The sequence below is a fragment of the Octopus bimaculoides genome, chromosome 14, assembly GCF_046866305.1.
Source record: "Octopus bimaculoides isolate indiv1 chromosome 14, ASM4686630v1, whole genome shotgun sequence".
Taxonomy (NCBI): Eukaryota; Metazoa; Mollusca; class Cephalopoda; order Octopoda; family Octopodidae; genus Octopus; species Octopus bimaculoides.
In genome coordinates this window covers 32,544,792-32,570,689 of record NC_142941.1, presented here as the reverse complement: position 1 = coordinate 32,570,689, position 25,898 = coordinate 32,544,792, and the positions used below count along the sequence as shown (strand labels likewise).

Sequence of the window (25,898 nt, the reverse complement as noted above, 5' to 3'; positions counted from 1 at the left end):
ACATAATTATATATATATATATATATATAATTATGTGTATTTCTTCTATCTTAATGAATAAAAATTCTTCTGATAGAATAAATGGGTTAATAGAAACCAAATGTAGCAAAGAACACAAAATAACTGTGGTTTAGTTCCTGTTTTTAAGGCAGGAACTCCTTGAAATTTTGGGTATTTGAGTATATTTAAGAATTTAAGGATTGGAGAAAACGCATGTTATAATTGCATACTTTATTCCTACATATGTTTCAAAGGATTACAACCTGTGTGATCCATAGGGATCTTTGATCTTAAAATTGTAACCTTCGCATCAGGGAAAGCATGGGAATCATCTTAAAAGGTCATAATGTCTTACGTTTAAGATGATTCCCATGCTTTCCCTGATGAGAAGGTTACAATTTTAAGATCAAAGATCCCTATGGATCACACAGGTTGTAATCCTTTGAAACATGTAGGAATAAAGTATGCAATTATAACATGCGTTTTCTCCAATCCTTAAATTCTTATATATATATATATATATATATCATCATCATCATCATCATCGTTTAACGTCCGCTTTCCATGCTAGCATGGGTTGGACGATTTGACTGAGGACTGGTGAAACCGGATGGCAACACCAGGCTCCAATCTAATTTGGCAGAGTTTCTACAGCTGGATGCCCTTCCTAACGCCAACCACTCAGAGAGTGTAGTGGGTGCTTTTACGTGTCACCCGCACGAAAACGGCCACGCTCGAAATGGTGTCTTTTATGTGCCACCCGCACAAGCCAGTCCAGGGGCACTGGCAACGATCTCACTCGAAAATCCTACGGGAGCCAGTCAGGCGGTACTGGCAACAGCCACGCTCAAAATGGTGCATCTTATGTGCCACCCACACAAGAGCCAGTCCAGGGGCACTGGCAATGATCTTACTTGGCTTGCCGGGTCTTCTCACGCACAGCACATTTCCAAAGGTCTCGGTCAGTAGTCATCGCCTCGGTGAGGCCCAATGTACGAAGGTCTTGCCTCACCACCTCAGCCCAGGTCTTCCTGGGCCTACCTCTTCCACGGGTTCCCTCAACTGTTAGAGTGTGGCACTTTTTCACGCAGCTATCCTCATCCACTCTCGCCACATGTCCATACCAGCTCAATCGTCTCTCTTGCACACCACAACTGATGCTTCTAATGTTCAGCTTTTCTCTCAAGATACTTACACTCTGACGGGTATTCACATTGACATTACACATCCAATGGAGCATACTGGCTTCATTCCTTGCGAGCTTACGTATGTCCTCAGCAGTTACAGCCCATGTTTCACTGCCATGTAGCATGGCTGTTCGTACGCATGCGTCATACAGTCTGCCTTTTACTCTGAGTGAGAGTCCCTTTGTCGCCAGCAGGGGTAAGAGCTCTCTAAACTGCCCAGGCTATTCTTATTCTAGCAGCTACACTTTCAGCGCACCCACCCCCACTACTAACTTGGTCGCCCAGATAGCGGAAGCTATCGACTACCTCTAGTTTTTCACCCTGGAATGAGATAGAAGTTGTTTCCTGTTTGTTTACAGTCTTTATTGCACCTGAACATCTACCACAAACAAAAACTAACTTCCTAGTTAACCTGCCTTTGATGTTGCTGCACCTCTTATGTGTCCATAGCTTGCACCGGGTACATCTTATAGAGTTACTACCTACTCCTTTTCTACATACTGAGCAGGGCCATCTACCTGAAGGGGTTTGTGTTTTATCTACCTTCCTACTTATTAGGATTTTGGTTTTAGCTGGGTTGACTCTAAGGCCCTTCAATTCTAGACCTTGCTTCCACACCTGAAACTTCTCCTCTAGTTCTGATAGTGACTCCGCAATTAGGTCATCAGCATAGAGGAGCTCCCAAGGGCAACCTGTCTTGAACTCCTCTGTGATTGCCTGGAGGACTATGATAAATAAGAGGGGGCTGAGGACGGAACCTTGGTGGACCCCTACCTCTACCCGGAATTCATTGCTGTACTCATTTCCAACCCTCACCTTACTGGCAGCATCTCTGTACATGGCTCGCACAGCTCTCACTAACCATTCTTCTATCCCAAGTTTCCTCATTGACCACCAGATAAGGGATCGGGGGACCCTGTCAAAGGCTTTCTCCATGTCAACGAAAGCCAGGTACAGAGGTTTATCCTTAGCTAGGTATTTCTCCGGCAGCTGTCTCACTAGAAATAAGGCATCAGTAGTGCTTTTACCTGGCACAAACCCAAACTGCATCTCATCTAAGTTGATTCGCTCCCTAATTAGTTGGGCTATGACCCTCTCTGTAACTTTCATAACCTGATCTAACAGCTTGATGCCTCTGTAATTATTTGTATCTAAAGCGTTACCTTTACCTTTGTAGCAGTTGACTATGATGCTGCTACACCAGTCATTGGGTATGACTCCTTCGTGTATCACCTGGTTCGTAATACGGGTGACTAGGCTATAGCCAACACTGCCAGATATTTTGAGCATTTCTGCAGTGATTCCTGATGGGCCGGGGGCTTTCCCGGTCTTCATACTCTTAATTGCTTTATCTACCCCGGTACTATCAACTCGGATAGCTGGTCCCTCTATTGGGTCGACATACGGCAGGCTCTCTTCCTCCCATTCATTCTCTTTATTAAGAAATCTATCGTAGTGGCATCTCCAGACCTCTTTCTTTGCATCCTCATTTAGTGCAAGCGTACCATCATCCATGCGAACACATTTCTCTCCTACAACATCACTATTCTCTCTCCTACACTGTCTTGCAACACGAAATACCTCGAGTCTTTGGTCCTCACGGCGCAGAACATTGGCAAATCTTTTCTTATCTGCTTCCCCTCTGGCTAAATAAACCTGTCGCCTAGCCTCCCTTCTGGCACATTGGTACAATTCCCTGCTACCACCGTTCTTCCAGTCCTTCCAAGCCTGTTTCTTTTGTCTAATAGCCCTGTCTACCCCCTTGTTCCACCACCACGTTACTCTGGGTCTGGAGGGGACCTTACACCACCCACAAATCTGGTCGGTGGCTTTCAACAGGTTGTCCCGCAGAAATCTCCAATTGTCTTCCACGTTGTATGATGCTATATCCCCTTCTATTTCGTTAAATGCTTCAAGTAACTTGTCTCTAAGTCTCTGTCCATTTTCAGGGTCTTTAAGCTTCCACACCCTTCTCCTCCAAGCCAGTCTAATTCTGGGCACCCATTTTGCCTTGATCCCAAAGTCGCTAACTACTAATCTATGTTGTGGGGTACATTCTTCGCCTGGGTAGGTTTTGGCATTTATAAGCCGCCCTCTTTCCCTATTTCTGGCGAGGATGTAGTCGATTTGGCTAGAGTGTCTGCCGGAGCGGTAGCATATATATATATATATATATATATATATATATATACACACATATATATACATATAACACAGCCATCACTTACAAGTGAGTGTGACTTGGCTCCCTAAACTCTGATCTAGTGGACCATCTGGGAAGTGACAGCTGGAGGAAGAGAGGGTTGCATTAGCACTGGGCTGTTCACCTCAGTAGATTAGAACAGAGTGAAGTGCCTTGGTCAAAGATACAATGCACTGATTGGTTCAGAAATCAAGACCACTACTTTATGATCATGTGCTCAACATCCTAACCATCTGACCACATGCCTTCACACGCACACATACTCACTCTCTCTCTCTCTCTCTTACACACACACACACATACAGTATTCATTTCATATGCCAGCAGCAGGAACAATAGATTTCCACTAAGTTTGCCTCTGAAATATCTCCACAAAAGAACTCAAAATACATAAAATAGTGCTTAGAGAAATGACATTTGTCTTCATGATAAATGCGAAGTAAATGTTACACAACCTAAAGAGCACAAGCAAAATGCGCTACATATATGCATATAGGCATGGTTGTGTGGTAAAGTCGCTTGCTTCGCAACAACATGGTTTGGGGTTCAGTCCCACTGTGGGGCACTTTGGCTCTCTTATACTATAGCCCTAGGTCAACCAAAGCCTTACAAGTGGATTTGGTAGATGAAAACTGATGTCCATTGTGTGTGCATATGTGTTTGTATGTTTATATATATATATATATATATATATATATATATATATATATATATTATAAGCTTAAAGCTAAAAAGGAGTCCTGCTGTATTGACTAAAGAATATAGTTTAATATTGGGGCATATAAGCCCTCAATGGAAAAAAGTGGGTTTTGCGTACAAGTGAGACTTGTGACAAGCGTGCTAGCATTATACTAACGTGCCCACTTGCCTCTTCCCATCAGATTTAAGCATGATAATTTCATAGTGTTGTTTTTATGAACAAACAATCATATGCATTTTCTGCAATGATTTGATAAGTGGTGCCAAATTTACAATTCTGTAAATAATAATAATAATGACCCAAAAATTTTCATCCTAACCTCCAGGATGGAGATTTTCAGGCCATGTTTGCATTTTAGAAGAATCCTGCTGGTGTTTTGGAATCTGCAAGGTGACGCCACAGCCAGAAGCCAATAGCCAAGGCCAAAGAGAGTCAATTGTTTACCCTCATGGTTCTTTGGTGAGTGCAAGATGGCTAATGGCAAAGGGAGATAATCACCTAGTGTTTACCTTTATAGTAAGGCATTTCCCCCTCCATATTTTGAAGAGGTCTTAGGCCAGCAGTGTTTGGGGTCTGAAGATACACCATAAGGCCAAACCCCTTATGAGCGAGAAACCCAGGATAACACCATAAACAGGCCTCCCCCATTATAATATATATATATATATATATATATATAGATATAGAGAGAGAGAGAGAGAGAGAGAGAGAGAGAGAGAGAGAGAGAAGAGAGAGAGAGAGAGAGTGAGAGAGAGAGAGACAGACAGACGACAAATTCTTAATTTAGCTGATCTTTGATGGAAGATATAAAATGAAAATTTTATTACACCTGGGATCACATAACATACATGTTTGCAATATCACTGCAAACAATGCCCTGAGACTTTTGGGGGACTTTGATGCAAGGGCTTCTGCCGGCATTGCCTGATATTATGCCTCATCTTCTAGCAACCCGTGCTTGAAGCAGGCCTCCCGGTATATTCTACCTACCTAGTCTAATGACTAGGTTTTCAGATCCTGGAAACACTCCTGTTGACTGGGATGGACTGTGTAAACTCTCCCAAGGTAATTGCCAGGATGTCCATCAACATCTTGACCAGCCTTTCTTCATACCCTCCTACGCTGCTTCCCGCTTTCCATGGCTCTTGCTGTGGCTGTGCAAGCAGCATTTTGTGAATGTCTTTGTCCAGTCTCATGTGAGGATTATTTGCTCTCCTTCTCTTCAATGTCTTTGCTGCAGTGGTTTTGCAACCAATACGGGCTCTTTTCTTAAGTGGCATTATCTCAGAGTTTAGAAGCTTCAATTATAAAATGCAGATGTGGCAAAAGTAAATATAAATGCACAGAGTGCAAACAATTTAGAGAGAGAAAATGGAGAAAATCAGTTGAAAACTGCAGAAGCTTTTAGAGAAAAACCCGTGTAAAACACTGTTTTTCATGGTTTCTTGCTTGAAGCAGGAGCTCTGGGCAAAAGGTTATAGTGCATGATCATCCTTGTAATGTATGTGTAAAGTTTGATAAAAACTGGTTGAAAACTGTAGAAATGTATACATACTACATACACAGACATCCTTTGTTGAGAGAACATACAAATACCATAAAGGCAAAGATATGCATGACAAAATCAAAATACACTGAAGTCAATTTTGAGGTATATGTGACAAAACTGAATTTAAACACACTGGGTAAACAAAAATTAAAAATAACTAAATTATTTTTCCGGGAGAACATACAAAAACCGTAACAGCAGAGATTTTTACGCATGACTAATTTAAATACAAGGAAGTCAATTTGTAGACAGAACTTACAAACCCCGTTGAGTGTATAAAGCTCTAGAAGAAAATAGTTTGAGTAAAAAAACTTGAGCCACTTTAGGATAGCTTTTTCTAACGCATGACCACTCAGTAGCATGGTTGAAATCTCATTGGTTAGTAATAAAGGCTTATCGGATGTATGTGGCCCATAGTAGACATACGTACATATGCACGACAGCACACACAATGTTTTGCGTTAGAGGGAGAAATATAAATAGGGTATTTAAATAGAGGGAGTGCAAAAAAATTTTAAATAAGTAATGTTGCAGGGAGAACATACAAATACTGTAAAGACAAAGATATTTACGCACAGCAAAATTGAAATACACTGAAGTAAATTTTTAGGCAGATGTGGCAAAACTGAATTTAAACACACTAGGTGAACATAACTAAACTATTTTTCAGGGAGAGCATACAAAAACAACAGAGATTTTTACGCACGACTGATTGAAATACATGGAACTCAATTTGTAGAAAGAAGTTAGTAAGTGTGTGAGTGAGTTAAAGAGAGAGAGTGAAAGAAACAGACACAAACTAAAAAAAGAGGAACTATTACAGAGGGTGAGAGAATATGTGTAAACAAGAGAAACAGAGAATGAGAAAAAGAGAGAGAAGAGAGAAATAAACAGAGAGAGAAAAGGGAAAGAATTGGTTGAAAACTGCAGAAGTTTTTAGAGAAAAACCTGCGTAAAACACCGTTTTTCCTGGTTTCTCACTTTACGCAGGACCTCTGGGCAAAATGTTATAGTGCATGACCATCCTTGGCATGTAAGTAATGTGTGTGTAAAGTTTGGTGAAAATCGGTTGAAAACTGTAGAAATGCATACGTACTACACACACACAGACATCCTTTGTTTTATATGTATTGATTACACATAGTATTTAATTACAAAGAGTTTAAGCTGCTTCCTCCCTCTATGGGATAAGCACAATTAGATACTCTTGACAAGATGGCAATAACCAATCAAAACTAGTTGAGCAGTTGTTCTTAGTTTCATCTGCATGTTTTATTTACATAGTGAATCTGATATGTGTTTATTAAACATATATATATGAATTTATTCATAATTTATCCACATACATGCTGCTGCAGAACTTTAGTTGTCTGATATGAACTACAATCAGGACTGACAGATAAACAAAAAGCCCTCTTGCAGACTACTTTGACAATGAGTGACAGCAACCTCATCATCACAGCTGGTGACAGTAATGGACATATTGAGCAATACTAAAAAATTTTCTAGCACACATGGTGGCTATAGATATGGTTTAACAAAATGATCATGTCACAAATGACATAATGTTTGCAACATTAAGTTCAGAAAACTGGCTAGACATCCAATCACCTCCCAATTAGACAAACGTGCAAGCCGGATAGACTTTTTAGTCATCAGAAAACAGGATAGGAACTGGGTGTGTGTACACAATTCTTCTGTGCTGAAGAATATATTGCTCCATACACTGATCAGTAACTCTAGTATAAGACTAGGACCACCAGTGATCAGCGTGCCTAGGTTAAGATCAGTCCTGACTAAGAAACACAAGGCAATCAATGAAGGAAGATATGGAAGCTGAAAAATCCCCTTAACTGATATAGGCTTAGAGAAGTACTAGGAGGTGTGATTATGAGAAAAAGAGAGAGATAGAAACTTATAACATAGAGACTATCTGGAAGTTTCTGTATAACTTGCTACAAACCTGACATGCAACTAATACAAAGTTCCAACCAGACAGGTGATATGGTGATGGAATAATATAGTATATACAGCCACAGACTTTGTAAGCAGCATGCACACAGAATTAATTAGTTGTGAGAATTCCAGTGAAATAAACTATTTCCTATGCTCAGAAAGTTTCTTAGAAGTTGTTAATACTTTCTTTTACCAAGGTAACCTGATCAGGAGATGAGGGGGTTTCACTAAAAACATAACAGCCTGAGTAAGGAATAGGATGAGAAAAGTTCTGAAATGAAGAGAGACCTCTACTGGTAAAGTAAGGATTGTTTTTCCAAGTGAAGGACAGATTATATGCTGTTTGTGATGTTGCATAGTAGTGAGATATGGGCATTGAATGCAGAGGATTTAGGACTGGAAAGAAATGAGGTATGCTCTGCTAAATGTTTAATGTCAGCATGTGTGAACAATGGGTCACAAATGAGCTGAGAGAAAACTAGGTATAAAAGGAATCAGAAGTATCACACAAGAAAGAATACTGGTATGACAAAGTGATGCATACAGAAGGTACTAGTTATGTCAAGATGTGTCAAATTGATCCAAACAGATGGAATCTGAGGAAGTAGACTAAAGAAGACATAGATAGGAAGAAGTAATGAAGGGTAATCTCAAAAGGCTAAACCTCATGAAAGAAATAATAACAAAGGATTGTAACAAGTAATGAAGCATTGTGCTGGAGAAGACTTGTCCAACCCATGCAAGCATGAAGAAATGAGTGTGATGATGATGATGATGATGATGATGACATGAAAGACACATTTGTAAACACTCACATGTCTGTACATATAACCAAGACAGTTAATATTACAGTGTAATTTCAAATCTCACAAAGCTTGACATGACCATTCGCCCTAGCAAGTGTCATACTAGTAAAACACGGGGGGGGGGGGGGGGGGCAAAAAATATAACACACTACAAACCTCCCTTTCTGCATTCCACAAAATATGTTGTTCTCATGTCTATGTTACAAACTATTATGGTTTAATAATATAAATGTTAGTATATAGATAATTATATAGATGTTAGTCAGTATTATTGCTATGTCATGGTCCACTGAAAGAGACTGATGTCTACATGGAGATACACCAAAAAATCATTGATGTCAACAGAAGTACACTGGCTTCTGCTTCTTGGAGCTGGCTGACCTCATGCCATCTCCACTCAGGCATTCTTGCCCTATTCATCTCCCCCTTTTCTTGTTACCCTTGTTGAATCCAATCCCGCCGCCCAGCTTTACACTAACTGTTATGCTACATCTTTCTGTTATGGAAGGATTCCGACCACCTGCCCAGTGTTAAACCAGAAGGTACTACCTTCTCTGCATATTTTCGTAGATACAAAGAAATCTTCAAAAATTGGTTCAACAAGAAAAAAAGTGCGACAAGAAAAAAGTCATCCCCTGCTGAACATGAAAAATATAGTAACTATATTCTGCTGAAGAAGCCAGGTGAGATTTGTTTCAATGAAACAATTAACATTTTATCGAAAATTTTCAGGGAAAGAAGTTCCCTGTTCAATACTTGCTGGAAATGTTCAGACTGGACATTTAGTGTTCAGACTGGACATTTAGTGTTCAGACTGGACAAAACCAACTGAAAATAATTCCCCTTTATTTGTTTGAACCAGCCAAATCTGGCTGTATCTGATTCCTCTATGAAATCACTAAAAAACTAAACAAATCACGTTTCTGAATTCTTGTAGCTTTGAGATAATTCAAGATAAAGCCTTCCCTGCCTTTATTCAAGTAAAAATACTGTGAAACTTTTGAGACTTCTTGGTTTTTTAACATCTGAAGATAAGTGTATATCTCAGTTTTTAACGATATGACAACAGCAAGTAGTGATTCCGACTTTGAAGGTTTTACTTTTAATGATGTACAAAATATAAAAAGAAACAACAGTGATTTGTCTTCGGACAAATCTGATATTGATATTTATGAATCTTCATTGAACAAGGAAGATTTTGATAACGAAAGTGATAAAAAATGAAAGTGATGAAAATGATACTAGAAACATTACAGCAACATGGTTGAAGATTACTACATCAATCACAATTCCCAATTTCACAGAAAAGACTAGTCCACAACACAGTCTACCTTCCGATGCTCAACCATTGGACTATTTATTTTTATTTTTACCAAAAAGTTTTTTTTGAAACTGTTGTGGAGGAAACAAATAAATATGCTCAACACATAATTTCTATTCGTGGAAGACCCAATCCACTATAGCAGCCAACTGATACTGTGGAAATGCAAGCTTTTTTTACTATAAACATTATGTTTGATATCAAGCAGCTTCCTTGACTGTGGAACTACTGGAGTCCTGATATAAGGTATGGTGATCCATATATCTCCAGCATTATGTCTAACTATAGTTAATTCATATATTGTTTATGTAAAAAGCCACAAGGTACCTCTGCCAGCAAAGGATTATGACCATTTGAAATTTTAGGTTGACATTGTAGCTCAGTTACATGAAGTTTTCTCTTCCAGAAAGCACAGAATTGGGAGAAAAGCAAAATTAACTGAGGTGGATGTCAACAGAGAAATTATTGACTTTCATAAAGAGGTAAAAATACACTGAAGGAAAAAAGTTTGCAGACTGTGTTCACTGCAAAAAAAGAAAAACTGCGAAAAGATATCAGGCTGAGGCCTCATATATGTGTTCGTTTTGCAAAGCGCCCTTGTGTAAAGAGTGCTTTAGATAGTTTCATGATAGAAATATGGCATAACTATATTTTGTTGTTTGATAGTAATACTATCATATATTCCGTTTACATATTTGTTTTGCAAGATTTTTGATGTGAAATCGTGTGTTGAAACAGATGTTGTTGTACTTGGGGATGGTCATATTGCCAGTTTAGCCAATAAAAACACACGCACTGTATATTTGGTGTTAATTTGCTTCAGCTTTATATTACATTATAAATATACAGTGCGTGTGTTTTTATTGGCTAAACTGGCAACATGACCATCCCCAAGTACAACAACTATCATATATTCTTTTCATTTTATTACAAATAATATGTGAAAGTGAGAAATACATACTAATCTTCAGTATGTCACACACATGTATTCACCTTTGTCTCACCTGTTACTGAGCTTTTTTTATTAGAGGCATTCTGTTATGTAAATGTATTCATTAAATGGTATAAGAGTACATAGCCAATGGTATATTGACTAGTAAAAGAGTTTTGTACTTTATTTTCAATGAAAATGCTTGAATGAAATATAGAGAAAGAATAAAATTTTGTACCGATTATACCTGTATTTTAATTAATTCAATTAATGTACCTAATCTTGAAAATGGCAAAATTGTTGGTGGCTGACATCTGGGATAATTTTAGTAACAAATCAAACAGATAAGATGCATTAAGAATTTCAATTTTAGTGTTTATCCATATTGCTTTTACACCTGTTAATTAAATTTTCCTGTGCAAAGTCAAATTTAATCAGAAAGATCAGCTAAAATTACTATAAACCACTGGTATATAACCATAAACCACTGGTATATAAGCACCCACTGGCAAAATTTCAAATCTGTACGTAAAAGAATTAACAAAGTTACAAGCAAATATTGTGGACACACCTCTTGAACCTGAATAATTCAAAATAATGTGAACAAATAAGCATTACATTTGACAGATAAATCTGAACACTAAAGGGTTAAACTTGGTAAAAAAAGATGAAGATTTTGTCACTTATGCCAGAGTGGTTAACAGAGTATGAGAAATTCAAATTGAATGAGTTGACCCCGGACATGTTCAAGTGTTTAATCTTTGTTCAAGGGCTTACTGCAAATAAAGATACAGATATATGTTCTCAGATATTGACAAAATTAGAACAGGACCAAAAAATTTAACTCTGCAAGCAGTAGCAGAAGAATGCCAGAAGATTATTAATCTATGACATGATGCAAATAAAACTGAAGAGAAAGATTTTTCTTAGATTCAAGCATGTCGACCAGTAATGAATAAGAAACTAGACAGAAAAATATCAAGACTGAATCTATGTTATGAGTGCAGTGGTCTACATTTAAAAAATAACTGTGAGTTTAAAAATATAAAATGCTACATGTGTGGTAAAATAGGCCATAAAAAGTTGCATTGTAGGACAGAACCTAAAAAACAGTTCAACAGAAAAAATCACATAAACGGATTATCATCATCATCATCGTTTAACGTCTGCTTTCCATGCTAGCATGGGTTGGACGATTTGACTGAGGACTGGTGAACCGGATGGCTGCACCAAGCTCCAATCTGATTTGGTAGAGTTTCTACAGCTGGATGCCCTTCCTAACGCCAACCACTCTGAGAGTGTAGTGGGTGCTTTTACATGCCACCGGCACGAAGGCCAGTCAGGCAGTACTGGCAACGGCCATGCTCAAAATGGTGTATTTTACGTGCCACCTGCACAGGAGCCAGTCCAGCGGTACTGGCAACGATCTCACTCGAATGTCTTTACAAGTGCCAGGAAGGCGACGCTGAGCACAGGTGCCATGACGATTTCGCTTTCAGTGACAAAAAATACAAACAAGCTTCAAAGAAAATTTGTGTATCTAAAAATTAATAACACAAATGTAAAGTTACAATTGGATACAGGTAGTGACATCTAAATAATTAACATACATACATGGAAAAAGATTGGGGGGACCTAAATTAAATGAAATCTTGAAAATTGCCCCATGGTGTTTCAGGAAAAAAATTATATTTTAAGGGCGAATTGATAAGTAACATTACATTTCATGAAAAAAACCTTAAAGACTAAAGTTTTTGTGTTAAATGATACAACAAACTTGTTTGGTGCTGACTGGATGGAATTATTCAATTTATGGGACATCCCCATAAACTTTCTCAGTAAAAATGTAAAAGGTTTTACCTCCAGTACAAAAAAGTCATCAGACAAATTGGAAAAAAATTTTTTTTATATTTTTCCTGAAGTTCTGTCTGATAAATTAGGTCTGTATACCAAAATGAAGGCACAGTTTCAAATACAAGAAAATGCCATACCGACATTTAAACAAAAACGAATGGTACCATTTGCAGCATTAGAACAGATAAATTTAGAGTTAGAAAGACTAGAAAAAATTGGAGTTATCCAAAAAGTGGAATACTCTGAATGGGCAGCACCAACTGTGTACATTAAGAAAAAGAATAATAAAATCAGAGTGTTATTTGATTTTTCCACTGGTTTAAATGAATGTCTTAAAATGTGCCACTATCCACTACCTACTCCAGAGATATTTTTGTGAAATTAAACAGTGGCAAAATATTTTCTAAATTGGATCTCTCTGATGCATACCTACAAATTAGAGTAGATGATGAATGCTCTAAATACCAAACAATTAACAAACATAAACAACTATATGAATACAACAGGCTACCATTTGGCTTAAAAGTCACGCCAGCGATTTTTCAACAGATGCAATGTTAGTGAACTGTGAATTTGCAATTCCATATCTGGATGATATACACAATAAAAGCAAATCCAGGGATCAACACATAGAAGACATAAAATATGTACTTGAAGAAATTAGGGATTACAGCTTTACTTTGAGTGAAGAAAAGTGTGAATTTTTCTTGCTGAAAATAAGATATTTAGGACAAATCATTGACAGAAATGGACATCAACCAGACCCGTTGAGAGCAAAAACAATTAAAAATATGACCCCTCTTACTAATATAATGACCTTACAAACATTTTTAGAATTTGGCAGACTATTACCAAATTATATTCCAAATATAAATAAGGTGAGGGTTCCACTGACTAATTAGTTGAAAAAAGATATGAAATAGAATTGTTCGGAAAATTGCCAAAAGACATTTGACAAAATAAAGAAAATACTAATATCTGATTTGTTGTTAACACACTTCGATCCTGCACCAGAGATTGTTGTAGCTTCAAACACTTGTGAGTATGGTAAAGGAGCTGTAATACTACATAAATATAAAGATGGTAACATGAAGGTGGTGGTTCATGCCTCATGTTCTTTGATATCAGTAGAAAAAAATTATAGTCAAATCGAAAAAGAGGCTCTAGTAATCATTTTTGCCATGAAAAAATTTCACAGAGTTTTACATGGTCGAAGTTTTCGCCTACAGAATGATCACCATCCGTTATTATTGATTTTGGGGTGGAAAAAAGGAATTCCTACCCATACTGCTAATAGGGGTACAATATTATTAAACTATGATTTCAAGATGAAATATATATCATCTAAGAAACTAGGTCATGCGGATTGTCTATCAAGACTGATTTTAAAAAATGCGGAACAATTTGAAGATACCATGATTGTCACTTTACAAGCAGAAAATGAAATTAAAAAGGTTTTGTGTAACATTATTTGTGAACTGCCAGTGACTTTACAAGACATAAAATTGAAATTGGAAAACAATAACTTTATTATAAAAATGAAAGAAATATTGAAGACTAAAAGAGGTAAAAATATGTGCAACACAAATGCAAACCATTTCCTAATGAGACAATGTGTTGATGTATGCACAAAGAGTCATAGTGCCAGTCACACTACAAAAGCGATTATTAAAGGAATTTCACGAGTCACCCAGGGATTTTGAGAATAAAATCATTAATGAGAAGCTATGGATATTGGCCAACAATGGAGCATGGCATTGAAGAATTGGTGAAAGTATGCACAGGATGTGCCTTAGCTGCAAAATTACCTACCACAAAATGGCAACTGTGGTCAAAAGCAGATGTTTCATGGGCCAGACGGCATATTGATTACACAGGTCAACTTGAGGGTTCATACTACCTTGTTGTGGTGGATAGTTTTTCAAAGTGGCCAGAAGTGCATAAATGTTAAAAGCCAACGTCTGCAGTTACAATAAGCCTCTTACACAAATTGTTTGCCAGGTATAGTATTCTGAATACCATTGTATCTGATAATGGAACTCAATTCACATCAGATGAGTTCAGAAAATTTTGCAAAGTGTTCATCATCAAACATGTCACCACTCTGCCCTATCATCCTAGGTCAAATGAACAAGCAGAGCCTCTTGTTGACACTTTCAAGAGGGTATTGAAAAAGGCAAACAATGAAGTGATGGACGATTTTTCACTCCAACAATTTCTAAGAGTATACCTAATCAGAATACACTGTCAGGAATGTCACCTGCAAAATTAATATTTGGTAGAAAGATCAGATCCGTTTTTGATAAGCTGATACCAAGTGAAAATAAAGAAACGCGAACAACAAAAATACTTCAAAATTCCTCAAGTTAGGTGACAAAGTTTTTTTTTTTAAACCTATAGATATGGTAAAGAAAGCTGAGAGGATGGTGTAATAATTAAACAAATTGAAAGAATGACATTCCTAGTAAAAGAAAAAAAAATGTCAAATACAAAACACATTAGCTTAAGAAAAGATTTACGGAAAAAACAGTCATGGGAAACGAAATCTATATGGAAATATTGTAGGACAAGTTTGAAGTATCAACACCCAAACAATTTGAACTACACATTCTAGTACCAGAAATCAGAAAAGAACAGAAACACTGGACTTGAACCCTAAATGTAAGAGATATTAAAACATTAACAGCAGCAATTTCACCAGCTTTGGAAGACTTGCAAAGGTCAGGAGCATTGCCCTCTCTTCTAGATCCAGCAAGTAAAAAAGAAAGACAGTCTGTGTGTGTGTGTGTGTGTGTGTGTGTGTGTGTGTGTTTGTGTGTATGCATGCATTCGTGTGTGTGTGTGTCTATGCATGCATATAGTATTTTATTGAAGCTGAAAAACTTCACAAAATTATTACTCTGAGTTTCACATAACCAATCATCAGACAGTCATGGTGCATATTCAGAACAATGCATTGTTCTAAATACTCATGACTGTCTGATGATCGGCTATCTGAAACTCTTTTCAGCTTCAATAAAATAATATTTTACTCAACCTTTAGTATTCGAGTACTATTTTTGCACCTACGAGCTTAAATGTGTGTGTGTGTGTGTGTGCATGCATGCATGCATATGTGATTGCATGCATACATTTTATAGCCTTGAGTGGGGAATGGAATTCGGTAGGCAGAAACTGTGTAAAGCAGGTTATATATGTGTGAGTGCATGTATGAAAGTGTGTATGAATGTGTGTATGCATTTGTATGTAAATATATGTTCATGTTTACCAGTGTAGACAAACTGTAATATAGCAGTCCAACAAACAGATATCAATAAACACGTACAAAAATGCAATAAGTACAAAAGCTGATATGATCAATTAAAACCGCTGAAGGCTGTGACAGCATAACAGTAGCTTGATGAATGAAACCAATAAAAGAAGAGAAGAATATACTCTTTTACACTTTTACTTGTTTCAGTCATTTGACTGCGGCCATGCTGGAGCACCGCCTTTAGTCGAGAAAATCGACCCCAGGACTTATTCTTTGGAAGCCTAGTACTTATTCTATCGGTCTCTTTTGCTGAACCGCTAAGTTACGGGGACGTAAACATACCAGCATCAGTTGTCAAGCGATGGTGGGGGTGGGACAAACACAGACACACATACATATAATATATATATACATAGATACGATGGGCTTCTTTCAGTTTCCATCTTCCAAATCCACTCACAAGGCTTTGGTCGGCCGAGGCTATAGTAGAAGACACTTTCCCAAGGTGCCACGCAGTGGGACTGAACCCGGAACCATGTGGTTGGTAAGCAAGCTACTTACCACACAGCCACTCCCATGCAAAAGAAACAAGAATTATTTCGATTTGTTTTTCACTGGATTAATTTGGAGAAAAGCTCAGTACCTAAGGTCTTCATAGGACTGCTAACAGTTTTTAGTCAGTGGCTGTGAGAAAAACATGGACAAGAAGTGAATTCCAGAGAAGCAATGTTCTGGAGGGGAAAAACTGAGCATAGTGTTTAGTGCTCAGCTGGAATGGATGCAGTGATACAATCAGAATAAGGTGAGTATGTGTGACTGTTCAGAAACTGGCAATTTGGCACAGCTGACTGGATACTCAACTTGAGAGAGAGGGGGGAAAGAGGGAGAGAAATAACAATTTATTACAGTTCTATATTTGTTAGATGAGGAATTTTAAATTATGTGAACTTGATTTTTGTATCAGAATTTCAAATCTAGCCCTTTATTTGATTCACAAAGGTGCACTGTTCTCATTCCGCTCTCTGTATCCATGACATTTTTTCCTTCAGTTGTTATTTTTTTTAATTACCTTAGTACCTTGCCTGGGATTGAACTCAAAACCTCTAGGTGATTGCACTGCATTAACCAATGTTATATATATATATATGGAGACGTGTAGATATGTGCTGCATCCAGGAAGTAAGATGGAGAGGAGGTTCTGCGAGGTTCCTCACAGGCAAAGAACACAGGTACAAGATTTTCTGGGCAGGGAACACTGACGGGGTCGGGGGCGTAGGAATACTTCTAGCGGAGAAATGGGTGGATAAGGTAATCGAGGTCGTTAGAGTAAGTGACAGAGTACTTAAGATTAGACTAGTGCTTCATCATAGATTAGCTACTGTCATCTCAGCCTATGCACCTCAACCGGGGCTACCAGATGGTCTGAAAGACCAATTCTATGACATCCTCTTGCAAACTACCTCGTCGACGAGTGACAGGGACCTTCTCTTTGTGGCTGGAGACTTCAATGGTCATGTCGGACGTCGTGCTGGAGGCTTCCATGGCATACATGGAGGCTATGGCTTCGGTTCCCGTAACGAGGAGGGAACCAGACTGCTGGAGTTCTGTGATGCAACCGATCTTATGGTCTGCAATACCAACTTCAGGAAACCTGCCAGTCACCTAGTCACCTATCGCTCCGGCAGACACTCTAGCCAAATCGACTACATCCTCGCCAGAAATAGGGAAAGAGGGCAGCTTATAAATGCCAAAACCTACCCTGGCGAAGAATGTACCCCACAACATAGATTAGTAGTTAGCGACTTTGGGATCAAGGCAAAATGGGTGCCCAGAATTAGACCGGCTTGGAGGAGAAGGGTGTGGAAGCTTAAAGACCCTGAAAATGGACAGAGACTTAGAGACAAGTTACTTGAAGCATTTAACGAAATAGAAGGGGATATAGCATCATACAACGTGGAAGACAATTGGAGATTTCTGCGGGACAACCTGTTGAAAGCCACCGACCAGATCTGTGGGTGGTGTAAGGTCCCCTCTCGACCCAGAGTAACGTGGTGGTGGAACAAGGAGGTAGACAGGGCTATTAGACAAAAGAAACAGGCTTGGAAGGACTGGAAGAACGGTGGTAGCAGGGAATTGTACCAATGTGCCAGAAGGGAGGCTAGGCGACAGGTTTATTTAGCCAGAGGGGAAGTAGATAAGAAAAGATTTGCCAATGTTCTGCGCCGTGAGGACCAAAGACTCGAGGTATTTCGTGTTGCAAGACAGTGTAGGAGAGAGAATAGTGATGTTGTAGGAGAGAAATGTGTTCGCATGGATGATGGTACGCTTGCACTAAATGAGGATGCAAAGAAAGAGGTCTGGAGATGCCACTATGATAGATTGCTTAATAAAGAGAATGAATGGGAGGAAGAGAGCCTGCCGTATGTCGACCCAATAGAGGGACCAGCTATCTGAGTTGATAGTACCGGGGTAGATAAAGCAATTAAGAGTATGAAGACCGGGAAAGCCCCCGGCCCATCAGGAATCACTGCAGAGATGCTCAAAATATCTGGCAGTGTTGGCTATAGCCTAGTCACCCGTATTACGAACCAGGTGATACACGAAGGAGTCATACCCAATGACTGGTGTAGCAGCATCATAGTCAACTGCTACAAAGGTAAAGGTGACGCTTTAGATACAAATAATTACAGAGGCATCAAGCTGTTAGATCAGGTTATGAAAGTTACAGAGAGGGTCATAGCCCAACTAATTAGGGAGCGAATCAATTTAGATGAGATGCAGTTTGGGTTCATGCCAGGTAAAAGCACTGCTGATGCCTTATTTCTAGTGAGACAGCTGCAGGAGAAATACCTAGCTAAGGATAAACCTCTGTACCTGGCTTTCGTTGACATGGAGAAAGCCTTTGACAGGGTTCCCCGATCCCTTATCTGGTGGTCAATGAGGAAACTTGGGATAGAAGAATGGTTAGTGAGAGCTGTGCCAGCCATGTACAGAGATGCTGCCAGTAAGGTGAGGGTTGGAAATGAGTACAGCAATGAATTCCGGGTAGAGGTAGGGGTCCACCAAGGTTCCGTCCTCAGCCCCCTCTTATTTATCATAGTCCTCCAGGCAATCACAGAGGAGTTCAAGACAGGTTGCCCCTGGGAGCTCCTCTATGCTGATGACCTAATTGCGGAGTCACTATCAGAACTAGAGGAGAAGTTTCAGGTGTGGAAGCAAGGTCTAGAATTGAAGGGCCTTAGAGTCAACCTAGCTAAAACCAAAATCCTAATAAGTAGGAAGGTAGATAAAACACAAACCCCTTCAGGTAGATGGCCCTGCTCAGTATGTAGAAAAGGAGTAGGTAGTAACTCTATAAGATGTACCCGGTGCAAGCTATGGACACATAAGAGGTGCAGCAACATCAAAGGCAGGTTAACTAGGAGGTTAGTTTTTGTTTGTGGCAGATGTTCAGGTGCAATAAAGACTGTAAACAAACAGGAAACAACTTCTATCTCATTCCAGGGTGAAAAACTAGAGGTAGTCGATAGCTTCCGCTATCTGGGCGACCAAGTTAGTAGTGGGGGTGGGTGCGCTGAAAGTGTAGCTGCTAGAATAAGAATAGCCTGGGCTGTTTAGAGAGCTCTTACCCCTGCTGGCGACAAAGGGACTCTCACTCAGAGTAAAAGGCAGACTGTATGACGCATGCGTACGAACAGCCATGCTACATGGCAGTGAAACATGGGCTGTAACTGCTGAGGACATACGTAAGCTCGCAAGGAATGAAGCCAGTATTCTCCGTTGGATGTGTAATGTCAATGTGAATACCCGTCAGAGTGTAAGTATCTTGAGAGAAAAGCTGAACATTAGAAGCATCAGTTGTGGTGTGCAAGAGAGACGATTGAGCTGGTATGGACATGTGGTGAGAGTGGATGAGGATAGCTGCGTGAAAAAGTGCCACACCCTAACAGTTGAGGGAACCCGTGGAAGAGGTAGGCCCAGGAAGACCTGGGCTGAGGTGGTGAGGCAAGACCTTCGTACATTGGGCCTCACCGAGGCGATGACTACTGACCGAGACCTTTGGAAATGTGCTGTGCGTGAGAAGACCCAGCAAGCCAAGTAAGATCGTTGCCAGTGCCCCTGGACTGGCTCTTGTGTGGGTGGCACATGAGATGCACCATTTTGAGCGTGGCCGTTGCCAGTACCGCCTGACTGGCTCCCGTAGGATTTTCAAGCGAGATCGTTGCCAGTGCCCCTGGACTGGCTTGTGCGGGTGGCACATAAAAGACACCATTTCGAGCGTGGCCGTTTTCGTGCGGGTGACACGTAAAAGCACCCACTACACTCTCTGAGTGGTTGGCGTTAGGAAGGGCATCCAGCTGTAGAAACTCTGCCAAATTAGATTGGAGCCTGGTGTTGCCATCCGGTTTCACCAGTCCTCAGTCAAATCGTCCAACCCATGCTAGCATGGAAAGCGGACGTTAAACGATGATGATGATGATGATGATGATGATATATATCATCATCCTCATCGTTTAACGTCCGCTTTCCATGCTAGCATGGGTTGGACGATTTGACTGAGGACTGGTGAAACCAGATGGCTACACCAGGCTCCAATCTGATTTGGCAGAGTTTCTACAGCTGGATGCCCTTCCTAACGCCAACCATAATTAATTAATATAAACAGCTAAGCACAATGAAATGCCATAAAGAAAAAATTCAATTGTCACCAAGTGTGACTAAGGGTGCTGATGCACCTACATTGCTAGAAATAAAAGTTAAAATACTCTTAATGCTGTAGGAAGAGCACAGATACATGCTGACAGGAGAGCCAACCACCTCATGCCGAATCAAAAATCCTCAGACTAGACGTTTGGTTCTGTCTCTTCTGTAAACATCTTCAGTGAGGACTGCTCAAATGGCACATGTTTGGCTAATTCCACCCATCAATATATATGCATTTACCATAAAAATTATGGACAACTTAGCGGAATGCTAATGTGTATATAAAATTTAATATAAACAGGTAAGTGCAATGAGATACCATAAAGAAGGGAATTCAATCATCACTGAATGTGACTAAAGGTGCCAATACACCTACATTGCTAGAAAAAAGAGATGAAATACACTTAATGCTGTAAGAAGAGTGTAGATAAATGCTGACAGGGGAGCCAACCCTGTATGTATATATATATATATATATATATATATATATAAAATACAAATAATAAATGAGTATATGCATATATATGTACATGTATGTACATACCTACATCTACCTGTATATATAGATGCATATCTGGGTAAAGGACGTTGCAAACAAAACGTAGACAAAATGATAAACAGAGTACAGAAAACACACAGGCCACATAGAAAATATTTCCTTCATCAGCTGCTACCATTCTAAAACTAAGCGTTTATATATATCGTGAAGTATATTTGCCACCTAAATGTGGCTGACCCATATGGGACGATGCTACTGTAGTTTATAGCCCCAGGAAGACATCTCCTTCAGCTGGCTAACGATACACTGTCTGTGCGTGATCAGTATTTGCAAAGGGAAATCATCGTTCCCATCTCTAATTTGCTTAAAGTGCCACACAGTAGGACTGAACTCAGAACCATGTGGTTGGGAAGCAAGCTTCTTACCACACAGCTGTGCCTGCATCTATCGCAGTGGGATGGAACCCAGAACATCCAAATTTTGTTTTTATTTGTCTTCGAAAATATCGTTTAAGCTATATGTATGACTGTTGTTAAGCTTACTTTGCAATCACATGGTTTTGGGTTCAGTCCTACTGCATGGCACCTTGGGTAAGTGTCTTGCGTGCGCGTCTGTATTTGTCCCTCACCCACTGCCACCACTTGGCAACAAGTGTTGGTTTGTTTACGAACAGTAATCTAGCGGTTCGACATACGAGACCGATAGAATAAGTGTCAGTCTTAAAAAGAAAATAAGTACTGGAGGTGATTTGTTTGACTAAACCCTCCAAGGCCATCCTCCAGCATGGCCACAGTCCAATGACTGAAACAAGTAAAAGATAAAAGATAAAAACGTTTCTTTTTTTTTCTTCTGATAAAATGACGGTGTGATTTGACAGAACTTAACTGCTATTTCTAACAGTCCGAGAGACCACATAGAGGATCCCTTTTGCTACAATATACACAATCAATATCAAAGCGAATAAAACTATCCAGGTAGTCATCGAACCCATGTATCAGATGTTAACAGTTACGGTTTACTCCTAGTTTACTACCGCTACTGATAATATAAACCAACAAGGGAACACCTATGATGCCGCTCGTGCTGCTAGAAATAGTAGGATATTTCTATAAAATCACATCGTACTGTCTTAAGAGAGAGAGAGAGAGAGAAAGACAGGCAGACAGGCAGAGACAGACAGACAGACAGAGGGGAAGGGAGGGGAGGGGATGGGAAGGGAGGGGATGGGGAAGGGAGGGGAGGGGAGGGGAGGGGGAGGGGATGGGGAGGGGATGGGGAAGGGAGGGGAGGGGAGGGGGAGAGAGATTAGACAATAGTACTTCATAGACAAAATTTAGACGGACAAGGCTGGGACGTCATTGATCAGTTACAACTAAATGAAGGCTAAATAAGGCGCAATAAAACTGAAACTTAATTGTGATTGTGATCATTATACGAAAACTAGATTTGAGTTCTTTAGAAAGAATGATTCAAATTAATTTAAAGTCGTTAATATCAGTATACCGAGATAACGAAGGAGCCTCTATGTGGTTGCTCAAAAAATTAGAAATAGCAACCAAATGTCACCCTACATCATTAAAAATAAGGATAGCTATTTTTAGATAAGAAAGAACAATCATGGTTGCATAGTCACAAATTAGCTGAATCAGAGTAGATCTGAGAAAAATCAACTCTCAGTGTTCATCATCATCATCATAAACCCATGGACATTACTGTCTCGAGTCCTAGAACTCATAGGGCCGGTTACCCGATATCCATAGCATATAAACGAATGAAATCACAACGTTCCCTTCCGAACGGGACGCCAGCTCGTCGCATTTACAGCTAAGTGAACTGGAGCAACATAAAACGAATTGTTTTGCTCAGGAACATAATGCACCGCCTGGTCCGAGAATCGAAACCACAATCTTGCAACATCCTAACCACTAGGCCACAGTTCAGATGCCATGACAAAGAAAGAAAAGAAAAAAAGTCTCCATTCAAATTTCAGCTGAATATTGGTCTAGAGTAAAATGAAAACGAAGGTGTACGATGTATGTATGTATAAGATTCAAACAATTTCCGACTTTATTAAGTGATATAAACCAGAAGAGGACAGGCAAGCTCAAGAACATTTTTTACATCTACAACTGGTGGGTCTACGCAATGAAGTCCTCCTCAGACCAGAGATGTAGTTTGAATTATTGCAGTCTGACTCCACAAAAGCTCCCCTCGCCCGACCCCTAAAGGTCCGGTGGTGATGGTGTGTTACAAGTAGGCTTTGGATTAAGTCTACCACCTAAATACAAGGAGGGAAAGTCTATGGAAGCCTTTCGACAGGTTTCCAAAGACTTTCTGTCCCCCAAATTTCACTCAAAACTTAGTTGACTAGCGGTTTTGGTAAAAGACACTGTTATATAAATACATAAATGTTTATAGGACACCAACCGAGCAGTCTTTTATTTTATGTTGTTTTTTTTTTCCATTGCTTTCTTCGCAAGGCATATTTCATTCAAATACTGTTTGGGATTTTTTCTCTTAAATAATAAACATATACAATATTCATTTGTTGCAGTTTCAAAGACATTTTCTAAAGTATTTAAGAAACATTCGAATATTTCTCGAAATGATATCTGGAGCACAAACATGTCACAGCAACAAGCATCCGGATATTTCAAGAAACGATATATGGAACGTTACTTATATATATATATATATATATATATATATAGGCGAAAGTAAAGAATACGTACACTCAGTGTTTAGGGTTATATATATATATATATATATATCAGAATTGTTCTAACCTGTAGCGCTTGGGAAATGTAATGCATACGTGCGTGTTCGTTTATGTGTGTGTTTATGTGTTTATGCGCGCACGCGTGTGCGTGTGTATTGGTCCTGCACATCGCACACCTAAGGTTGTCGAACCGAGGAGCCTCTGACATCGTTTGATTTGCATGAAAAAGCAGTCAAATCTACCTCAAATCACGCCCTAACTGTCGTAAAGGACATATTGGAATAAATTTGTCCTAGATATACAAAAAAAGATAGATCGGTTACAACTGGAACGTCTCCTAATTAAAGTTTAAATAAACAAGAACTAATTGGACGAGTTAATGAGGGCAACTTTACGCGGTTGTTTGACTTGCTTGAAATAGCAGCCGAACCTTCCTGAGATCACAGGAAAGGATAGTTCTAGATACCTCTTAAATATAAGGTTTGGTCGCGTTTGGAACGACTTTGATAATATCTCTGCTCAGTTAGCGCTAAACTGGGGGTTAAGCAACTAATTAATATAAATAAAATGTAACTGTGGGTCAGCGACTATGGAAGAAGGATGATGGATCATAAAATCGAGACAATATCAGTACTTAGAAAGTTATATCTTCCGACTTCAACTTCACTTTATACAGTTTCATTATTACTGCTTTAGGTATTACTCCCCGGAAAGTTGTGTTTGCATATATATATATATCGGACCTCTTACAGGATTGTTAGATTGTTATAATTAGACGTTCACAAACACGCACACAGAAGTGTTTTTGAGTATAATTATATCCCATCGAACATATACACACAAAGCATGCTAATTGACAAAAATGTAACTGTTTTATTCTGTACCAAAGTGAAAATTTTCCGAGCAATTACAAAAGCTTGAAAGCGGAAGAGAAATTGTGATCTCAATATTAAAATGTAATCGGAACAATTTGAACGTGCTGTTTAATGCCAAAGAAAATATAAATAATTAAAGTCAATTTTGTATTTTTATTATACGCACACATATACACATTTTTTTTACTCCCTCAATACATTTGACGCCTTTTCGTCTGACATATATACACACTCCCTATGTCTTTACTTATACAATCAATGTACAGATACACTTTACAGTTACGAACACACATTTACATTCCCTCCTTCAAATACACATATTAAGCATGCATTCATACACAATCTCTCCCTCTCTGAGACACATTAACACACACACACACACATATGCACCCCTTCGTCGCAGAAATACATAAACATAAACACACCCGCATACATACAGCAATCGCACCTAGCTCGTCGATTGATAAATACACTTCTTTACTGACAATCAGCCGTCCGCCCAACCAACCGACCCTCTTTGCCTCCTACACTCCTTTAAATATCATCATCATCCTCATCTTCGACGTCCCGTTCTCAGTAAGAGCTAATAATGTGTGAGAGAGAGAGAAAGAGTAAGAGAACTTGGTCGTGGTAAACACCTACCTTCCGTGTGTTACAGCCAGGAGAGGCGGGCCACACATACACACACACACGCACTGACTACAACAACCTAACAGTGGCACGTTCAGTTTGCCATGCAAGCAAATAGCCTAGAAGACTGTACTAATGCACTGTGTGAACCAAATTATACATTCGCTTAGTTACGACTCACATAGAAGGGAGTTAATTGTTTTTCTTTCAAATATTTTAACATCCTTTTGTTATTTATTTTAGTGCTGAGCATTACAGCTGATTGATCAAGCATATAATCAAAGACGTTCCGGTCATGCCCATCTCTGTGGAGGATTACGTTCTTCACTGTGTATATTAAAAAAAAATTTAATCGAAGACGAACAATCGCAAGTCACTTGTGATTCCTTTATTATAATTCTATTCGCTTATGTCGGTATATTTAAATCGATCACACTCCATGACTGATATTTTGTTTTATCGATCTCAGAAAAACAAAAGATAATGTTGACCTCGATGTGATTTGAACTTAGAACGAAAAAGATCGATTTTTATTTTTTTTTCCCGTAATAATATATATTTAAAATAATAAATAATTAAGGCGTGTGTCCTTGCCTGACTTTGTTCCCTCGTAACTTTCTGAAAAATGGATATTTTTTTTAATAAAATTTTCTGCAGACATGTTTCATATGATCTAGATTAGGGTCATATCGGAATTTGTTGTGAAAAATA

The 25,898-nt window shown here is 39.0% G+C and overlaps 1 protein-coding gene across 1 annotated transcript in view; it reads right to left on the bottom strand.

Annotated features, from left to right (window-relative positions):
* Window positions 1-25,359, bottom strand: part of LOC106874061 (uncharacterized) — a 35,340-nt gene extending 9,981 nt beyond the window's left edge. Inside the window, exon 1 of the mRNA XM_014921638.3 lies at window positions 25,200-25,359. The gene's annotated coding sequence lies outside the window, so the exon portion shown is untranslated. The remainder of the gene's footprint in view (window positions 1-25,199) is intronic.
* Between the last annotated feature and the right edge of the window lie 539 nt (window positions 25,360-25,898).